The 17,601-nt window shown below is 44.9% G+C and overlaps 1 protein-coding gene and 1 long non-coding RNA gene across 2 annotated transcripts in view; one reads left to right on the top strand and one right to left on the bottom strand.

Moving 5' to 3' along the window:
* drp2 (dystrophin related protein 2) overlaps positions 1 to 17,601 on the bottom strand; it is a 178,459-nt gene that overhangs the window by 150,138 nt on the left and 10,720 nt on the right. The window lies entirely within an intron of this gene.
* LOC112223985 lies at positions 6,293 to 14,271 on the top strand. The gene is made up of 4 exons (XR_002949401.2): positions 6,293 to 6,659; positions 6,873 to 6,987; positions 13,306 to 13,418; positions 13,562 to 14,271. It is a non-coding gene; the product is annotated as an uncharacterized LOC112223985 (long non-coding RNA).

Here is a 17,601-nt window from a genome sequence, read left to right as displayed (position 1 = left end):
GGGAGGTGTCAGGGCCATGCATCCACCCATTCCACCCTTGAACAAAGCAATGTATGTCTGAGTGTTTCCTGGCTAAACTAAATGCAAGAGACAAAGTCATTTAAATACAGGGGAAAGAGGTAGAGAGTGGGAGAGGTGAAGACAGAGACCGATTTTATTTATTGATGAGGTTTACTTGACAGGGACTATGCACAAGAAAACAGAAGTCTCAGAGCACTGAGAAAACATGTCGCACCAGATTTAGCTAATTGCTCATTTCCATCTGAGTTTCCTAAAACATACAGTGAGGTTCGAAATGATTGACAATAAGCAATAATGACAGTATACAATAAACAATTCAAATACTGAGCTATATTGTACGCTCCAAAAAATGGGGAAATTATATTATTTTATATTAATACAATTGCTCAGAGAAAGAGATTTTGTTTAACAAGTAATACTTTTTTTCTCTCAAAAAGGTAAGGGATAAAAGAATCCCTAAAGGTTCTTATAAATAAAGTAGTCAAAAGTTTAGTATTTGGTCCCATATTCCTTTGCATGCAATGATTACATCAAGTTTGTGACCCTACAAACGTGTTGCATGCATTTTCAGTTCGTTTCAGGTTGTATTTCAGATTATTCTGTGGCCAAAAGAAAGGAATGCTAAATAATGTGTTGTGTCATTTTGGAGTCACTTTTAGAATATGTTTCTAAACACGTCTACATTAATGTGGACGCTACCACGATTACAGATAATCCTGAATAATCCTGAATTATGATGACTCTTTCAAAATGTTGTTATGTTACAGCCTTATTCTAAAATGTATTAAATCGTTTTTTCCCCCTCATTAATCTATACTCAATACCCCATAATGACAAAGCGAAAACAGGTTTTTAGAAATGTTTGCAAATTTACAAAACACAAATACATTATTTACATAAGTACTCAGACCCTTTGCTATGAGACTTGAAATTGAGCTCAGGTGCATCCTGTTTCTATTGATCACCCTTGAGATGTTTCTACAACTTGATTGGAGTCCACCTGTGGTAAATACAATTTATTGGACATGATTTGGAAAGGCACACACCTGTGTTTATAAGATTCTACAGTCAACAGGGCATGTCAGAGCAAAAACCAAGCCATGAGGTCGAAGGAATTGTCCGTAGAGCTCTGAGACAGGATTGTGTCAAGGCACAGATCTGGGGAATGGTACCAAAAAAATCCTGCAACATTGAAGGTCCCCAAGAACACAGTGGCCTCCATCATTCTTAAACGGAAGAAGTTTGGAACCACCAAGACTCTTCCTAGAGCTGGCCGCCCAGCGAAACTGAGCAATTGGTGGAGAAAGGCCTTGGTCAGGGAGGTGACCAAGAACCCGATGGTCACTCTGACAGGGCTCCAGAGTTCCTCTGTGGAGATGGGAGAACCTTCCAGAAGGACAACCATCTATGCAGCACTTCACCAATCAGGCATTTATGGTAGAGTGGCCGATGGAAGCCACTCCTCAGTAAAAGGCACATGACAGCCCATTTGGAGTTTATCAAAAGACACCTAAAGGACTCTCAGACCATGAGAAACTAGATTCTCTGGTCTGATGAAACCAAGATTGAACTCTTTGGCTTGAATGCCAAGCGTCATGTCTGGAGGAAACCTGGCACCATCCCTAAAGCATAGTGGTGGCAGCATCATGCTGAGGAGATGTTTCAGCGGCATGGACTGGGAGACTAGTCAGGATCGAGGTAAAGTGGAATGGAGCAAAGTACAGAGAGATCGTTGATGACAACCTGCTCCAGAGTGCTCAGGACCTCAGACTGGGGTGAAGGTTCACCTTCCAACAGGACAACGACCCTAAGCACACAGCCAAGACAACGCAGGAGTGGCTTTGGGAAAAGTCACTGAATGTCCTTGACATTATGGGGTATTGTGTGTAGATTGATGAGCCAAAAAAGCATTTAATCCATTTTAGAATAAGGCTGTAATGTAACAAAATGTGGAAAAGGTTAAGGGGTCTGAATACTTTCCGAATGCACTGTATATATATACTGAACAAAAATATAAACACAACATGTTTATATTTTTGTTCAGTATATCTATAAAATAAAATATATAGATAGGGAGCAAGTGAGTGAGAAAGCGAGAGGAGGGGGCTAAACAATTTGAAGCAGCAATGTCTTCCTGCCTGAAGGTAGCCAGTACGCTAACTCTCCCATTCTCTGTCTCTCCTGAGCGAGGGGTTTGAGAGGCTTTGAAGATCACAGTGATGCCAAGGCCGTCTGCATTCACCTCCCTACCAGTGGCCCAGAACAAGACACAATCTCTCTCTCTATCTTTCTCTCAGTGGCACTTTCTTTCTCCTCACTCATATCTTCATGCTCTCTTTATCCCTATCCTCCCCCATTTCTTTATACGGGACTCCTTAAATCATTCTCAGATTATTACCAATTTCACAAGGTACGACTCCAAACACCCAGAAAAGGCTACTCTTCTTGATGTTATCCTCACAAATAATCCTGATAGGTATCAGTCTGGTGTTTTCTGTAATGACCTTGGTGATCACTGTTTTACAGCCTGTGTTCGTAATTGATGCTCAGTGAAACAGCCTTTCCTGATTTGTCATAGATGTTTGCTAAAAAACTTTCATGAGCCAGCCTCCCTTCATGAACTGGCCTCTGTAAAATGGTATAGAATCAGCTTGAACCCCTCTGTCAAGGACGCTTGGACCTTCTTTTTTTATATTTTCAGTTGTATTGTTAACAAAAACGCCCTCATAAAGAAAATGAGAATTAAAAACAGGTTCAGCCCCTGGTTAGACCGTGATCGTGCTGAGATACTCCACCTCAAGAATTGCATTTGACGAAAGGCTCGGCACACACATACTCAGGCTAACTGGCTCTCGTTCAGACAAATGAGAAATAAGTGCACTCAGGCTATCCGGAAGGCCAAAGATAGTTACTTTAAGGAACAGTTCTCTCTCTGTGCGTCTAACCCCAAGACGTTCTGGAGAATAAACCTTCCTCCTCATAGCTGGCCATGTCCCTTAAAATTGATGATGTGGTTGACTCAGCCATGCCTCCTTGCCTGTCCAACATTTCCTCATCTCCCACCCCTTCTAATGCAACTATCCCCGATGCTTCTCCTTCTTTTTCCTCTGACCCGCGACAAAGCTTCTCCCTGCAGGAAGTCACTGAGTCAGAGTTGCTAAAGGAGCTCCTGAAACTTGACCCCCCAAAAACATCTGGGTCAGATGGTTTTGACCCTTTCTTCTTTAAGGTTGCTGACCCTATCACCGCCAAGCCTATTTCCAACCTTTTTAACCTGTCCCTGCTTTCTGGGGAGGTCCCCATTTCTTGGAAGGCAGCCATGGTTCATCCTTTATTTAAAGGGGAGATCAAGCTGATCCTAACTGTTATAGGCCTATTTCTATTTTGCTCTGTTTAAGTGTTGGAAAAACTTGGCAATAATCAACTGACTGGCTTTCTTGATGTCTATAGTATTCTCTCTGCTATGCAATCTGGTTTACGCTCAGGTTATGGATGTGTCACTGCAACCTTAAAGGTCCTCAATGATGTCACCATTGCCCTTGATTCTAAGAAATGTTGTGCTGCTGTTTGTATTGACTTGGCCAAAGCTTAAGATACGGTAGACCATTCCATTCTTGTGGGCTGGCTAAGGAGTATTGTTGTCTCTGAGGGGTCTTTGGCCTGGTTTGCTAACTACCTCTCTCAAAGAGTGCAGTGTATAAAGTCAGAAAATCTGCTGTCTCAGCCACTGCCTGTCACCAAGGGAGTACTCCAAGGCTTAATCCTAGGCCCCATGCTCTTCTCAATTTACATCAACAACATAGCTCAGGCAGTAGGAAGCTCTCTCATCCATGTATATGCAGATGATACTTTCACGACTTCCGCTGAAGTAGGTCCCCCTCCTTCACCGACCTTCTAGCCATCGCTGATCCATTTTTCATTTTCCATTGGTTTTGTCTTGTCTTCCTACACACCTGGTTCCTATCCCATCAATTACATGTTGTGTATTTAACCCTCTGTTCCCCCCCATGTCCTTGTCGGTAATTGTTTCTTGTAGTGCTTATGCACGGTATGCTGGTATTTACCGGGTTTTGTTTGACCCATTTATTGTATTGTTCTGTTGACGGTGGTTTATGGATATTAGACGACACCGTTGTAAATCAGTTTTTGTTCTCCTGCGCCTGACTTCTCTGCCGCCAGTACGCACCTCACTACAGATACAGTCTTACACTCAGCTGGGCCCTCCCCAGATTTTGTGCTAAATGCTCTACAACAAAGCTTTCTTAGTGTCCAACAAGCTTTCTCTACCCTTAACCTGGTTCGGAACACCTCTTAAATAAAGGTCATGTGGTTTGGTAAGAAGAATACCCCTCTCCCCACAGGTGTAATTATTACCTCTGAGGGTTTAGAGCTGAGGTAGTCACTTCATACAAGTACTTGGGAGTATGGCTAGACAGTACACTGTCCTTCTCTCAGCACATATCAAAGCTGCAGGCTAAAGTTAAATCTACACTTGGTTTCCTCTATCGTAATCGCTCCTCTTTCACCCCAGCTGCCAAACTAACCCTGATTCAGATGACCATCCTACCCATGCTAGATTACGGAGACATAATTTATAGATCGACAGGTAAGGGTGCTCTCGAATGGCTAGATGTTTTTTACCATTTGGCCATCAGATTTGTCACCTTATAGGACACATCACTGCACTCCTCTGTAAACTGGTCATCTCTGTATACCCGTCGCAAGACCCACTGGTTGATGCTTATTTATAAAACCCTCTTAGGCCTCACTCCCCCCTTTCTGAGATATCTACTGCAGCCCTCATCCTCCCCATACAACACCCGTTCTGCCAGTCACATTCTGTTAAAGGTCCCCAAAGCACACACAGCTAGCGACTGGAAAGAGCTGCAACAAACACTCAAACTGGACAGTTTTATCTCAATCTCTTCATTCAAAGACTCAATCATGGACACTCTTACTGACAGTTGTGGCTGCTTCGCGTGATGTATTGTTGTCTCTACCTTCTTGCCCTTTGTGCTGTTGTCTGTGCCATAATGTTTGTACCATGTTTTGTGCTGCTACCATGTTGTGTTGTTACCATGTTGGTGTCATGTTGTGTTGCTACCATGCTGTGTTATCGTGTGTTGCTGCCTTGCTATGTTGATGTCTTTAGGTCTCTCTTTGTGTAGTTTTGTGTTGTCTCTCTTGTCGTGATGTGTGTTTTATCCTATATTTATATATTTTTTTAATCCCAGCCCCCGTCCCCCAGGAGGCCTTTTGCCTTTTGGTAGGCCGTCATTGTAAATAAACATTTGTTCTTAATTGACTTGCCTAATTAAATAAAGGCTAAATAAAAATAAATAAAAATATCCTAAATTCACAATCTGGTCCTCATACCATCATGGCCACCTAATCCTCCCCAACTTCCAATTGGCTCATTCATCACCCCTCCTCTCCCCTGTAACTACTGGTAAAATAAGGGTAAAAAAAAAACAACGGCCATCATTACGATGCACTCAAAGACAAGAGAGAGAGGCAGAGCAGATAGTGCATTGCCCTTTTCAGGCAGGCCAAACCCCACAGGAGGGTGCACAACAAGGGTACCCTGGATAAAGCAATCATTAGTTCCTGGAAACATCATGCTCGCAGTGATAGAGAGAGAGCGAGGGTGAGGGCGAGGGTGAGGGCGAGGGTGAGGGCGAGGGAGAGGGCGAGGGAGAGGGCAACAGAGAGAAAGAGGGCGAGAGAGACTAGGCATGAGAGCCTGAGTGATGCTCATGACCTCTGTGCTTACAGAGAGAGAGGCGAGAGCTATTTCTGAATGCACCATGAATCTTTCACAATTAGACAGCCTGATTGACAGTCCTCTGGTGCTACATGATTACAAATTGCAAGAGTGCATGCATACCTTCACAACGCAGACATTTATCTGTGTCTCAACAGCTCTTTAATTAACAAAGCACACCAAAACTTAAGACTTAATTTTTGCCACAGATTTTGTCTAAAGTGAAGAAACCAAATAAACATTTATGAGTTTAACAGATAATTGAGAATTTGGTGCTTTTAATTACTTTAATTGTCCGTTTCGTGCTACGGAGGAGATTTCATTGATCTAAACTGCGAGCTCTACCTCTATGTGACTTTACTGACAAACCAGCCATGTATGAAAACCACTACTGTATGCAGAGCTTTGAGACAACTCTGCAATGAAAAGTGCTACACAAATTAAATTATTATTATTATTTGTATTACGATTACTGTACACAGCTACCATGACGCCTACAGTTCTTTCCCTAACACTCAAACTGAACTCAGCGCGTCCCTCTTGCAGGCAGTGGTGTGACCACTGGAGCAGGCTGCTACATTTCCACCCTCCGGTATGTGCATGGTTGAGACTCCCGTCCATCCGTCTGTCAGTCCAGGGCACTGGTCACGCCATGCTGCCTGGCACCATTACAGCAGCCATCACTCAGGCACAGAGCGAGCATTATTCATGGTCCCGGAGGAGTTTGTCAGGAGGCGTGCCCGCAGGTGCTGTGACAGTGCTCTCGATCACCCACTCTCCAGCAGCTCCCACGAACCCCACCAAGATGGCAGCCCACGTCCCGGCCGTCCTCCCTGCCTCCCAGCCCCAGTTGAATGGGAATCGACATTCTTCGGTGAGCTACGTCCATATACATAAATACGGCAGTGAATACCTTCATTTGGAATCTATGTGTTTCTGATGAAAGCCCACGGGGCGCCTGGCGTCTCTCCGCATCACAAATAGCGGCCAGTGACACACATTTCAGCACCTAGCCTGTCAACGTCGACACGCTACCGGATAAAAGATTGCCAGGGGATTGTATTAACTTGTTTGTTCAATTTCACAGAGCCACATAACTCCTAGCGCCATCAGGAGCTCTCCCCCCAAACACATCGCCACTGGCGTGCGAGCCATTACTTTCTCCCGGTGCTGCCTAGCTAGCGTACGATACACTACACCAGGTGAGCCTGGGAACATAATTTATACACAACCATTCAGGTGTGCCATCCTTCACGGCAGACAGGTAATATCCCTCCTCCTGTCACCTTCTTCTTTCTGCTGACAAAGTGAGGAGGGATACGTGGGGCATATTTACCTAATAATACTGCACTTGATACATTTACATGGAATCTATCACCGCTGTCCTCACGCCCGGCATCTCAGCTCAATCACAGACATTAGAGAGACTGAAGGTGAGTTGTCGGCTCGGGTGTTATTTACGACTCCCTCCGACAACGTGCATAAGTTCAGTCGCATTACGGGAGCTATATTCCTACGCTCGACTTCCGCTCAAATCCATGATTAACTCTCCCTAAGGAGTGTGGATTTATATTTATTACTCTGCAGTCCTGTATTTATGTTTTACCACGGCGCCGAGCATCCCATGTTCTTTGAAGGATGAATAAGACTTGGTTCCGTGGCTTTAGTGAGATAACAGAATGCTATATGTAGCCTTTCCAAACAGGGAGGATGGGGAGGGAGGGTGGATAGAACAGTTGAGCACTTCTTCAAGCTCATTTCTAATTTACCATTTATCCAGGCAATATAGAATAACGTTGAGTTGGATATGTGTGCCGAGACCCTCGTGAAACACTAAGTAAACACACTACATGTCCAAAAGTATGTGGACACCTGCTCGTCAAACATCTTATTCCAAAATCATGGGCATTAAATGGAGTTGGTCTCCCCTTTACTGCTATAACAGCCTCCACTCTTCTGGGAAGGCTTTCCACAAGATGGAACATTGCTGCGGGGACTTGCTTCCATTCAGCCACAAGAGCATTAGTGAGGTCAGGCACTGATGTTGGGTGATTCGGCCTGGCTCGCAGTCAGTGTTCCAATTCATGCCAAAGGAGTGCGATGGGGTTGAGATCAGAGCTCTGTGCAGGCCAGTTAAGTTCTTTCACACCGATATCGACAAAGAATTTCTGTATGGACCTCGCTTTGTGCACAAGGGGCATTGTCATATAGAAACAGCAATGGGCCTTCCCCAAAACGGTTGCCACATAGTTGGCAGCACAGAATCGTCTAGAATGTCATTGTATGCTGTAGCGTTAAGATTTCAGTTCACTGGAACTAAGGGGCCTAGTCCGAACCATGAAAAACAGCCCCAGACTATTATTCCTCCTCCACCAAACTTTACAGTTGACACTATGCATTCGGGCAGGTAGCGTTCTCCTGGCATCCGACAAACCCAGATTCATTCGTCGGACTGTCAGATGGTGAAGTGTGATTCATCACTCCAGAGAACACGTTTCCACTGCTCCAGAGTCCAATGGTGGCACGCTTTACACCACTCCAGACGACGCTTGGCATTGCGCATGGTGATCTTAGGCTTGTTTGCGGCTGCTCAGGGCCATGGAAACCCATTTCATGAAGCACCCGGCGAACAGTTTATGTGCTGAAGTTACTTCCAGACGCAGTTAGGAACTCGGCAGTGGGTGTTGCAACCGAGGAAAGATGATTTTTATGCACACCCACTTCAGGACTCAGCTGTCCCGTTCTGTGAGCTTGTGTGGCCTACCACTTTATGGCTGAGCCATTGTTGCTCCTAGACGTTTCCACTTCAGAATAACAGCACTTACATTTGACCAGGGCATCTCTAGCAGAAATTTGACGAACTGACTTGTTGGGAAGGTGGCATCCTATGACAGTGCTGATTTGAAAGTGACTAAGCTCTTCAGTAAGCCCATTCTACTGCCAGTGTTTGTCTATGAAGATTAGATGGCTGTGTGCATGACTTTATACACCTGTCAGCAACGGTTGTGGCTGAAAATAGCCGAATCCACTCATTTGAAGCGGTATCCACATACTTTTGTATAGATAATGCACTTAGCATTACTAAAAACAACAGTGTGGCTAATCGTCAAGTAGCTTTACTAATTAAGTGTGGAGCAGATGATGTGTATCAAAACAGTAGCAGGTTCAATCCAGCAGATAATTGCATTAATTGATTAGTTCAAAACCCCGGAGGATCGAGACACGTCGGGCAGCAACCGCCTCACAAATCACATCCTAAAATACTGATGAGGAGCTTCATAAAAATGACAAGCTGTAGAATACACACACACATGATGTAGGATCTTCATTTGTGTCAGTTTGCTTCAGGAAGAAAATAGTCCTGCAAGTAACAGGAAAATGTGAATTATTATGTGGATTATAATTCATGGGCATTTTTGTAGGGGTTGATACATTTTTCAAAGTGAAAATAATAAACTTCAGAAGCCTTTGTAAACATCAAACGCACTAAGAGTTATCCTGCAACAGGATGATCAAATTAAGATCCTACATCTGTAGCCAATCACACTCACTCACACGCACAAACCCACACACACAAGAAACCTTAGTCTCTCACATTGAGAAACACATGCAAGGATCCTCATCGACAGCTAGCAACGCCCTTTACCGCAAAGACCCCCTCTGGCAATCAAGCCTTCGTCCGAGCAATATCTGCCACCATAAATAGGGATTAGCTCCTTGCTAATGAAGGGCAATCTGGTGGTGGTCTTAGAGAGCGCCAAAAGGAAGCACCCTGTTTCCCTCCCTGACAATTACTCAGCGTTGCCGGCGATTAGGACTGCTGGGAAACGCCTGGAGAATGCTGAAAGGTGCGTCCGTTTCTATCTCAGGCTGATACAGAGACTTTTTTTATTACAAGCAGGCTTGACTACTGTAATGCTTTCCTGTCTGGTCTACCCAAGAAAGCCATTGGTCAGCTGCAAAACATACAGAATGCTGCAGCGTGGGTACTGGCCAAGACCAGACTGAGAGCACACATTACACCAGTTTGAAAGTCAATCAATCAATCACATTTATTTATAAAGCTCTTTTTTACATCAGCCAAAGTCACAAAGTGCTATACAGAAACCCAGCCTAAAACCGCAAACAGCAAGCAACGCAGATATAGAAGCATGGTGGCTAGAAAAAACTCCCTAGAAGGGCAGGAATCTAGGAAGAAACCTAGAGAGGAACCAGGCTCTGAGGGGTGGCCAGTCCTCTTCCAGATGTGCCGGGTCAAGATTATAACAGTACATGGCCAAGATGTTCAAATGTACATAGATGACCAGCAGGGTCAAATAGTAACAATGGCTGCCTGTGAGTTTTAGAATACATTTGAAGATTCTTCTATTGGTTTTAAATCAATCCATGATTGTGCATCAAATCAAATCAAATTGTATTTGTCACACGCGCTGAATACAACAGGCAGTGGCGGTTCTAGCTTGTATGGCTCCATGGGTGAATCCCCCCTTCAGCCCCTACACTACTGCACTTCAAACAAGAAACACACAAACTAAATTGCACAATTGCCATCCAAAGTCTCTCAAATGAGGAGCTGACAGAACAATGTGAGTCCCTTAGTATGACACTGCACTATAAAGAACACTCAGACTTGGATGGCAGAAAGCTTGCACAGGAACTGAAGAACTTGCCTGACTTTCCATCGAAGACCATGACCCTGCTTGAGCTGCTGATATTTATACACGAAAGGGAGCTCTCAGAAATGTATCCAAATTTGTGGACTCCTCTTAGAATTTCTCTTACTCTTCCAATGACCGTAGCTGAAGCAGAGAGCTTTCCAAAGCTGAAGCTCATCAAATCCTACCTGAGGTCCATCATGTCAAAGGAACGCCTTTAGTGGCCTTGCTGTCATCAGTATTAACAATGCAATTGGTGGGCAGATTTCTTATGATGATGTAATTGACGACTTTGCATCAAGGAAGGCAAGAAAAGTCAGGGTTTAGATGGCATGACAGCGCTCCAAACTTCTCTCCTACATTTTCCAATGTGGAAAATCTTTCCTGAAGGCTGAGGTTGAGGCATCAACAATGACATTAAAAATGGTCACCTCCAGCTTCTTCAGGGCATCACTCAAAGGCTCATCAAATGACTCGTATGAAAGGTGAACGCTTTGTGGACCTCAGCTTTTTTTGGTTGTAGAACGGACTACATTCATACCCTCGCAAATATCCTTGCCTGACGTTTGTGCAGTCATAAAGCCAGTTGCTCTGTAGTTGCTGAGACCTCTCTATAGAGGTTGTGGACTCGAGTCACATGACTCGGACTCGAGTCAGACTCGAGTCACAAATATGATGACTTGCAACTCGACTTTAACACCAATGACTCGTGACTTAACTTGGACTTTAGCCTTTTGACTCGAACTGACTTGATGTCCTCCACAAGCCCAAATATGAAAAATAATGCTGTTTAAAAAAGTGTGCAGCGGATCAACTCTTCATTTAAGAGATTAGAGTTTGAATCGGACAGCAGCCAATCAAATTGTGCCAGCGGAGAAAAAGTTGCCCGTGGCAGTGCAGAGGAACGTCGGCGGGTGAATTCAGATGGAGCCCTTGGAAAGATGATACCCAAAATTATTATTTTCGGATATAAAGACTACGCTGTAGTCAACAAAAAATGGATTGCAACTTGCAAAACATGCGGGAAGAAAATAACAGGCGGAGGAGCAACTTCCAACTCTGTTCGACATTTGAAGCTGCACAAAGAACGGTAAGTCGTGGCTAATATAGCCAACAGCTATATATAACTTTGCTAGTGTAGCATGTAGGTTAAATCAATGAGCCTCCACACACACAAGCCTACATCGCCAGATCGCCGCTCAATTATTTTTTTATATATATGCTTACCTCTTGCAGATTTCACCAATACCAGATGAACAAAAGTGCCACAAGTGAACCACAACAGTCTCCAATCTCACAGTTCATGGAGACCCATGTAGAGCAGTACAGCATGAATCATCCACAGCAGAAAGCTATCAACATGGCAATACTGTCCGACCTGGTTATCGATTGCAACTTGCCTCTGTCTATTGTGGAAAACAAGAGTTTGTCACTTTCTGTCAGTGGTTGACAGTAAGTACAGCCCAGTGTGTCGTAGAACATGACATCAAAAGTAGAGTTACAGAGAGACGTTCAAAACTGAAAACTCAGTTGAGCAACACAGACCATGTTTCAGTCACCGTGGACATTTGGTCTGACCGAAAGATGAGGGGGTTCCTTGGTGTCACTGTGCACTGTATGGAGAAAGATGAGGGGGTTCCTGGGTGTCACTGTGCACTGTATGGAGAAAGATGAGGGGGTTCCTGGGTGTCACTGTGCACTGTATGGAGAAAGATGGAGAGAGGATACAGCTCAAGTCCAATCTCTTGGCCTGTGACCGCTTCAAAGGCCCACACAGGGACAAAAAGAATCTGTGAGTAATTTGAGGCCATATGTGGTGAGTACAGCATTGAAGATAAATTGGACTATATCATTAGTGACAATGCTGCCAACATGAGAAAAGCATTCACGGTGTGCTTCCCCATTGAACAAGAAGAGGAAGTACATGACGTACAGTAGATCACCTTGATGACCCAGAGCTCTGGAATGACCTAACACTGGAAGACCAGCAAACAGTGAATGCTGCTATTGCAAAAAAAAAACAGCGCTTGCAAGTGTTTTGCCCACACTCTCCAGCTGGTGGTGGGAGATGGCTTGAAAGAAACAAAAGTGATGACTCCTTCTCTTTCAAAGTTATCAAAAATCAGCTCACTGCTGCATACAAGCACAACATTAAAATAGGTGTTTGAGGCTGAGTTTGGGGAAAGAGGCATCCCTGCTGCTGTCAACACAAGATGGAACTCAACACTGAGACAAGTGAAGGCAGATATCCAACGTGACCATCTAAAGCTCAGGCATGTTCTAGAAAAGGCTGGGCACAAGGAGTTGTTGTTCACAATACAGGAGTTGAATAAGTTGAAGGAGTTGGTAGACATACTGAAGCCATTTGGAGAAGCAACAGATTTGACACAGGGAGAGAAGATAGTCACAATAAATTCTGTTGTTCCCTCGGTCCTGTCCCTGAATCACCAGCTGGAGCAGTGGAAGCCTCAAGTCCATTCCCTGAGCGGCCTGGTCAGAAGTCTCCAGGCATCCCTGAACAAATGATTTATTTGATTTTTATTTATTTGAATATCTTGGCCATGTTCTGTTATAATCTCCACCCGGCACAGCCAGAAGAGGACTGGCCACCCCACATAGCCTGGTTCCTCTCTAGGTTTCTTCCTAGGTTTTGGCCTTTCTAGGGAGTTTTTCCTAGCCACTGTGCTTCTACACCTGCATTGCTTGCTGTTTGGGGTTTTAGGCTGGGTTTCTGTACAGCACTTTGAGATATCAGCTGATGTACGAAGGGCTATATAAATAAATTTGATTTGATTTGATTTATTGGAATCTTCATCAATGTGAAAACGGCCTGGACACAAGTTGGAATCACTGCCCCCTTTTCAGATCCAGTCTATCTCAAAGCAGCTGCCTTGGATCCAGCTTTTCTCTGATGTGTGTGGAGCACCATGTGCTGGTCAAGGAGGAGGTCAAGGAGGAGGTGGCACAAAGAGTGAAAGGTCAATATTATTGAGTTTAATGTAACATTTTCTCATAATTTAATCCAATTGACTGCAACAATAATACTTCTTCAGTTTAACCCACTGCATCACCAATGCTCTAATACAGGCCTTTCTGTTTCTGCTTTTACATGTTTTGTCAGAAGTGATTCTGCAAGATGCTACAGGGACTGAGCAAGCTGTGCCTCTTGTTGATGAGGAAGAGCGAGAGGACCATAGTCTTGGACAAGAAGAAGGGCTGTTTGCAGCACACTGTAAGAGGCAGAAGAAAGCTGTCGGGACCACTCCAGCACTACAGCTAAGTCACTACCTTGACATATGCGAAGGACAGAATGCGCTCTTGTTCTGAGCAATGAACATGAAGGCTCTTCCTTCACTGTCCCGAGCGGCCATCAGGGTCTTGGCAGTGCCTGCCTCCAGTGCTTCGGTGGAGACTGCCTTCAGCCAGGGTGGCATCATACTGCGGCCTCATCGTGTACAAATGACTGACAGACTTTTTTATCGAATTTGGTCTTTTGCAAATGCAATGCATCACAGGGCCCTGAGATAAGAGAAGAAAATGAAACTGTTTATGCATTACACACACACACACACACACACACACACACACACGTAGTTCAGGTTTTATCTCCCATCTTTGGGATCTGTATTTTTTTCTCAGACATTCAGGCCAGTGTTCAAATTGTAGTCCTACTTGAAGTTCGGTAGCAGTTGTTTTGATGTACCTTTTAATAAATGATTGTAACTTTATGGCAGGATTGATTTAGGTGTCTAGAGTATATCTAGAGAGAGAGAGAGAGAGAGCACTACAATATTTAGTTTTTGTTGTCATATTGATGTGTCTTTCTCATGGCTACCCAAGTATTTCCATGTAAATATAAAGTTTATTTGGAAAGTAATAAAAATATATATTTTTAAAAGCATTCATGATTTGCGTAAATATAATATACTAACACTTACTCTTGTTAAAAAAAAGAAATGGTATTACATTTGGTGAAGAGCACATTATGACTTGTTTAGCACTCAGAACTCAAAGTTTAGGACTTGAGACTTGACTTGGGACTTGAGTGCTAAGACTTGAGACTTACTAGTGACTTGTAAAACAATGACTTGTTCCCACCTCTGCGTCTCTCTGTCTCTCTGTCTTTCTGAGAAGACTGACTGCAACATCCACATGCATACTGGGAGACTGCATCAGCTTGCTCACATGTTGGATCTGGCTCAAGAGTCATACCACACCACTGTACAGATGCTGAAGCGGTATGATCCCACCTCCTCTGACAAGGACTGGACCTCAATCTTTATCACATGGTCTTTGGTTTGATCCCTCACCTCAATCAGTGCCTCTCTCACTGCTGCTGCCTGATACCTCAGTGGTTTGACACTCTTAACTTTACTCTCCCACCTTGTGTCAGTCCACATCTTCAAAGTGATGTCCACATGTTTCTACAGGATGGCCCATCGCTGTGTGGAGCCTGAGAACAAGGTGTACAGTTTGTGTAAGATGCCAAGGTAACCTGCGGCATCGACAGAACTTTTAGTAGCATCAGCCACAACCAGGTTCAATGTGTGAGCCCCACATGGTATAAATAGAGCTCTTGGATTCCTTTCCAGGAGTCTGGCTTGGACACCTTTGATGTTGCCTCTCGTGTTGGCCCCGTTATCATAAGACTGTCCTCTGCAGTCCTCAAAAGCTCCTCTAATCTTTTGAGAATCAGGGATGCCAAATGTTGGCCCGTGGTCTCCTCTGCCCTCCAAAACCCCCATAAAAATGTTCCTTTATGTGGGGCTCCACCTTCGGGGACACAATTCTAATCGCAACTGACAACTGTTCAATGTGGCTGACATCTGAGGTGCAATCTAGAATGATAGAGAAGAATTTTGCCAGCTTGATGTCACCTGCCATTATTGAAATGACCTTGCTGCTCCACAAATCAATGAGTTCATTCTGTATTTGGTGGCCAAGGTAGCTGGTGGTGTGACTCGAGGTCCCTTTTTGGACACGGTTAAGGTGCTCTTTCATGACTGGATCAAATTGTGCCATCAGTTCAACCGCTTTGAGGAAATTTCCATTTGAAGGAGGGTACAGGGTTTCTGTGTGTCCCCTTAGTGCCAGATTTCTAACTGCCAGAGACTGCACAATAGCAGTCAGACGTATCAACATCTCTCTCCATCTTATCCTCTCAGACCCCATAAGTGCCATCTCATGTTTATCAATTGTTTCCCCTTTTTTTATCCTCATTGCCAGTTCTTTCCATGTTTTCATGCAGTTTTGGTGTTCTGGACTGCTGTCGTGTGAAGTCAGCACAGAACTTGCATGTTTCCAGTCTGTCAGTCCTGAGTTTTGCTAAATTAATTTTCTTAGAAAAGAGTTTGCAGCAGAAGAGGCTGTTGTTTCTTTCAGAAAACACCAACCAAATTCTAGGGATTGTTTCACCACTCACCAAGGTCTTCCTGAAGTACTGGTGGTGGCAACTTCTTCCATCACTCTCATTCCTTGGGAAAACAAAGTGAGGTGGTACCTCACTTGGTCCTCTGCAAACTAGTTGCGTCCGAATTCTGTCAGTCAGAACCGAAGGCCAGTCAGGAGGGTCTGTAGACAGTGGTTCATCCTCAGCAGCAGGGTCTGTAGACAGTGGTTCATCCTCAGCAGCAGGGTCTGTAGACAGTGGTTCATCCTCAGCAGCAGGGTCTGTAGACAGTGGTTCATCCTCAGCAGCAGGGTCTGTAGACAGTGGTTCATCCTCAGCAGCAGGGTCTGTAGACAGTGGTTCATCCTCAGCAGCAGGGCCTGTAGACAGTGGTTCATCCTCAGCAGCAGTGTCTGTAGACAGTGGTTCATCCTCAGCAGCAGGGTCTGTAGACAGTGGTTCATCCTCAGCAGCAGGGTCTGTAGACAGGGTCTGTAGACAGTGGTTCATACTCAGCAGCAGGTTCTGTAGACAGTGGTTCATCCTCAGCAGCAGGGTCTGTAGACAGTGGTTCATCCTCAGCAGCAGGGTCTGTAGACAGTGGTTCATCCTCAGCAGCAGGGTCTGTAGACAGTGGTTCACCCTCAGCAGCAGGGTCTGTAGACAGTGGTTCACCCTCAGCAGCAGGGTCTGTTGACAGTGGTTCATCCTCAGCAGCAGGGTCTGTAGACAGTGGTTCATCCTCAGCAGCAGGGTCTGTAGACAGTGGTTCATCCTCAGCAGCAGGGTCTGTAGACAGTGGTTCATCCTCAGCAGCAGGGTCTGTAAACAGTGGTTCATACTCAGCAGCAGGGTCTGTAGACAGTGGTTCATCCTCAGCAGCAGGGTCTGTAGACAGTGGTTCATCCTCAGCAGCAGGGTCTGTAGACAGGGTCTGTAGACAGTGGTTCATACTCAGCAGCAGGTTCTGTAGACAGTGGTTCATCCTCAGCAGCAGGGTCTGTAGACAGGGTCTGTAGACAGTGGTTCATCCTCAGCAGCAGGGTCTGTAGACAGGGCCTGTAGACAGTGGTTCATCCTCAGCAGCAGGGCCTGTAGACAGTGGTTCATCCTCAGCAGCAGGGTCTGTAGACAGTGGTTCATCCTCAGCAGCAGGGTCTGTAGACAGGGTCTGTAGACAGTGGTTCATCCTCAGCAGCAGGGTCTGTAGACAGTGGTTCATCCTCAGCAGCAGGGCCTGTAGACAGTGGTTCATCCTCAGCAGCAGGGTCTGTAGACAGTGGTTCATCCTCAGCAGCAGGGTCTGTAGACAGTGTTTCCTCCTCAGCAGCAGGGTCTGTAGACAGTGGTTCATCCTCAGCAGCAGGGTCTGTAGACAGTGGTTCATCCTCAGCAGCAGGGTCTGTAGACAGTGGTTCATCCTCAGCAGCAGGGTCTGTAGACAGTGGTTCATCCTCAGCAGCAGGGTCTGTAGACAGTGGTTCATCCTCAGCAGCAGGGCCTGTAGACAGTGGTTCATCCTCAGCAGCAGGGCCTGTAGACAGTGGTTCATCCTCAGCAGCAGGATTTGGTGGGATGCTGCTACAGGCATTTTTAATGGAGAACACATGGGCATTAGTTTACACATGTTATTCACAGCATTTATAGTGGTGGAACATCCTACATACAAACCCAGTAATAATAAAATCATCATTGTTACCTACAATATGGAAACTTAAAACATTGCAAAAGGAAAATGATTTATTTTGTTTGTGTTATGCAGGGATGCACAC

Source organism: Oncorhynchus tshawytscha, linkage group LG21, assembly GCF_018296145.1.
Source record: "Oncorhynchus tshawytscha isolate Ot180627B linkage group LG21, Otsh_v2.0, whole genome shotgun sequence".
NCBI lineage: Eukaryota > Metazoa > Chordata > Actinopteri > Salmoniformes > Salmonidae > Oncorhynchus > Oncorhynchus tshawytscha.
The sequence above is the reverse complement of the archived record's forward strand: the minus strand, read 5'-3'. Positions and strand labels throughout refer to the sequence as shown.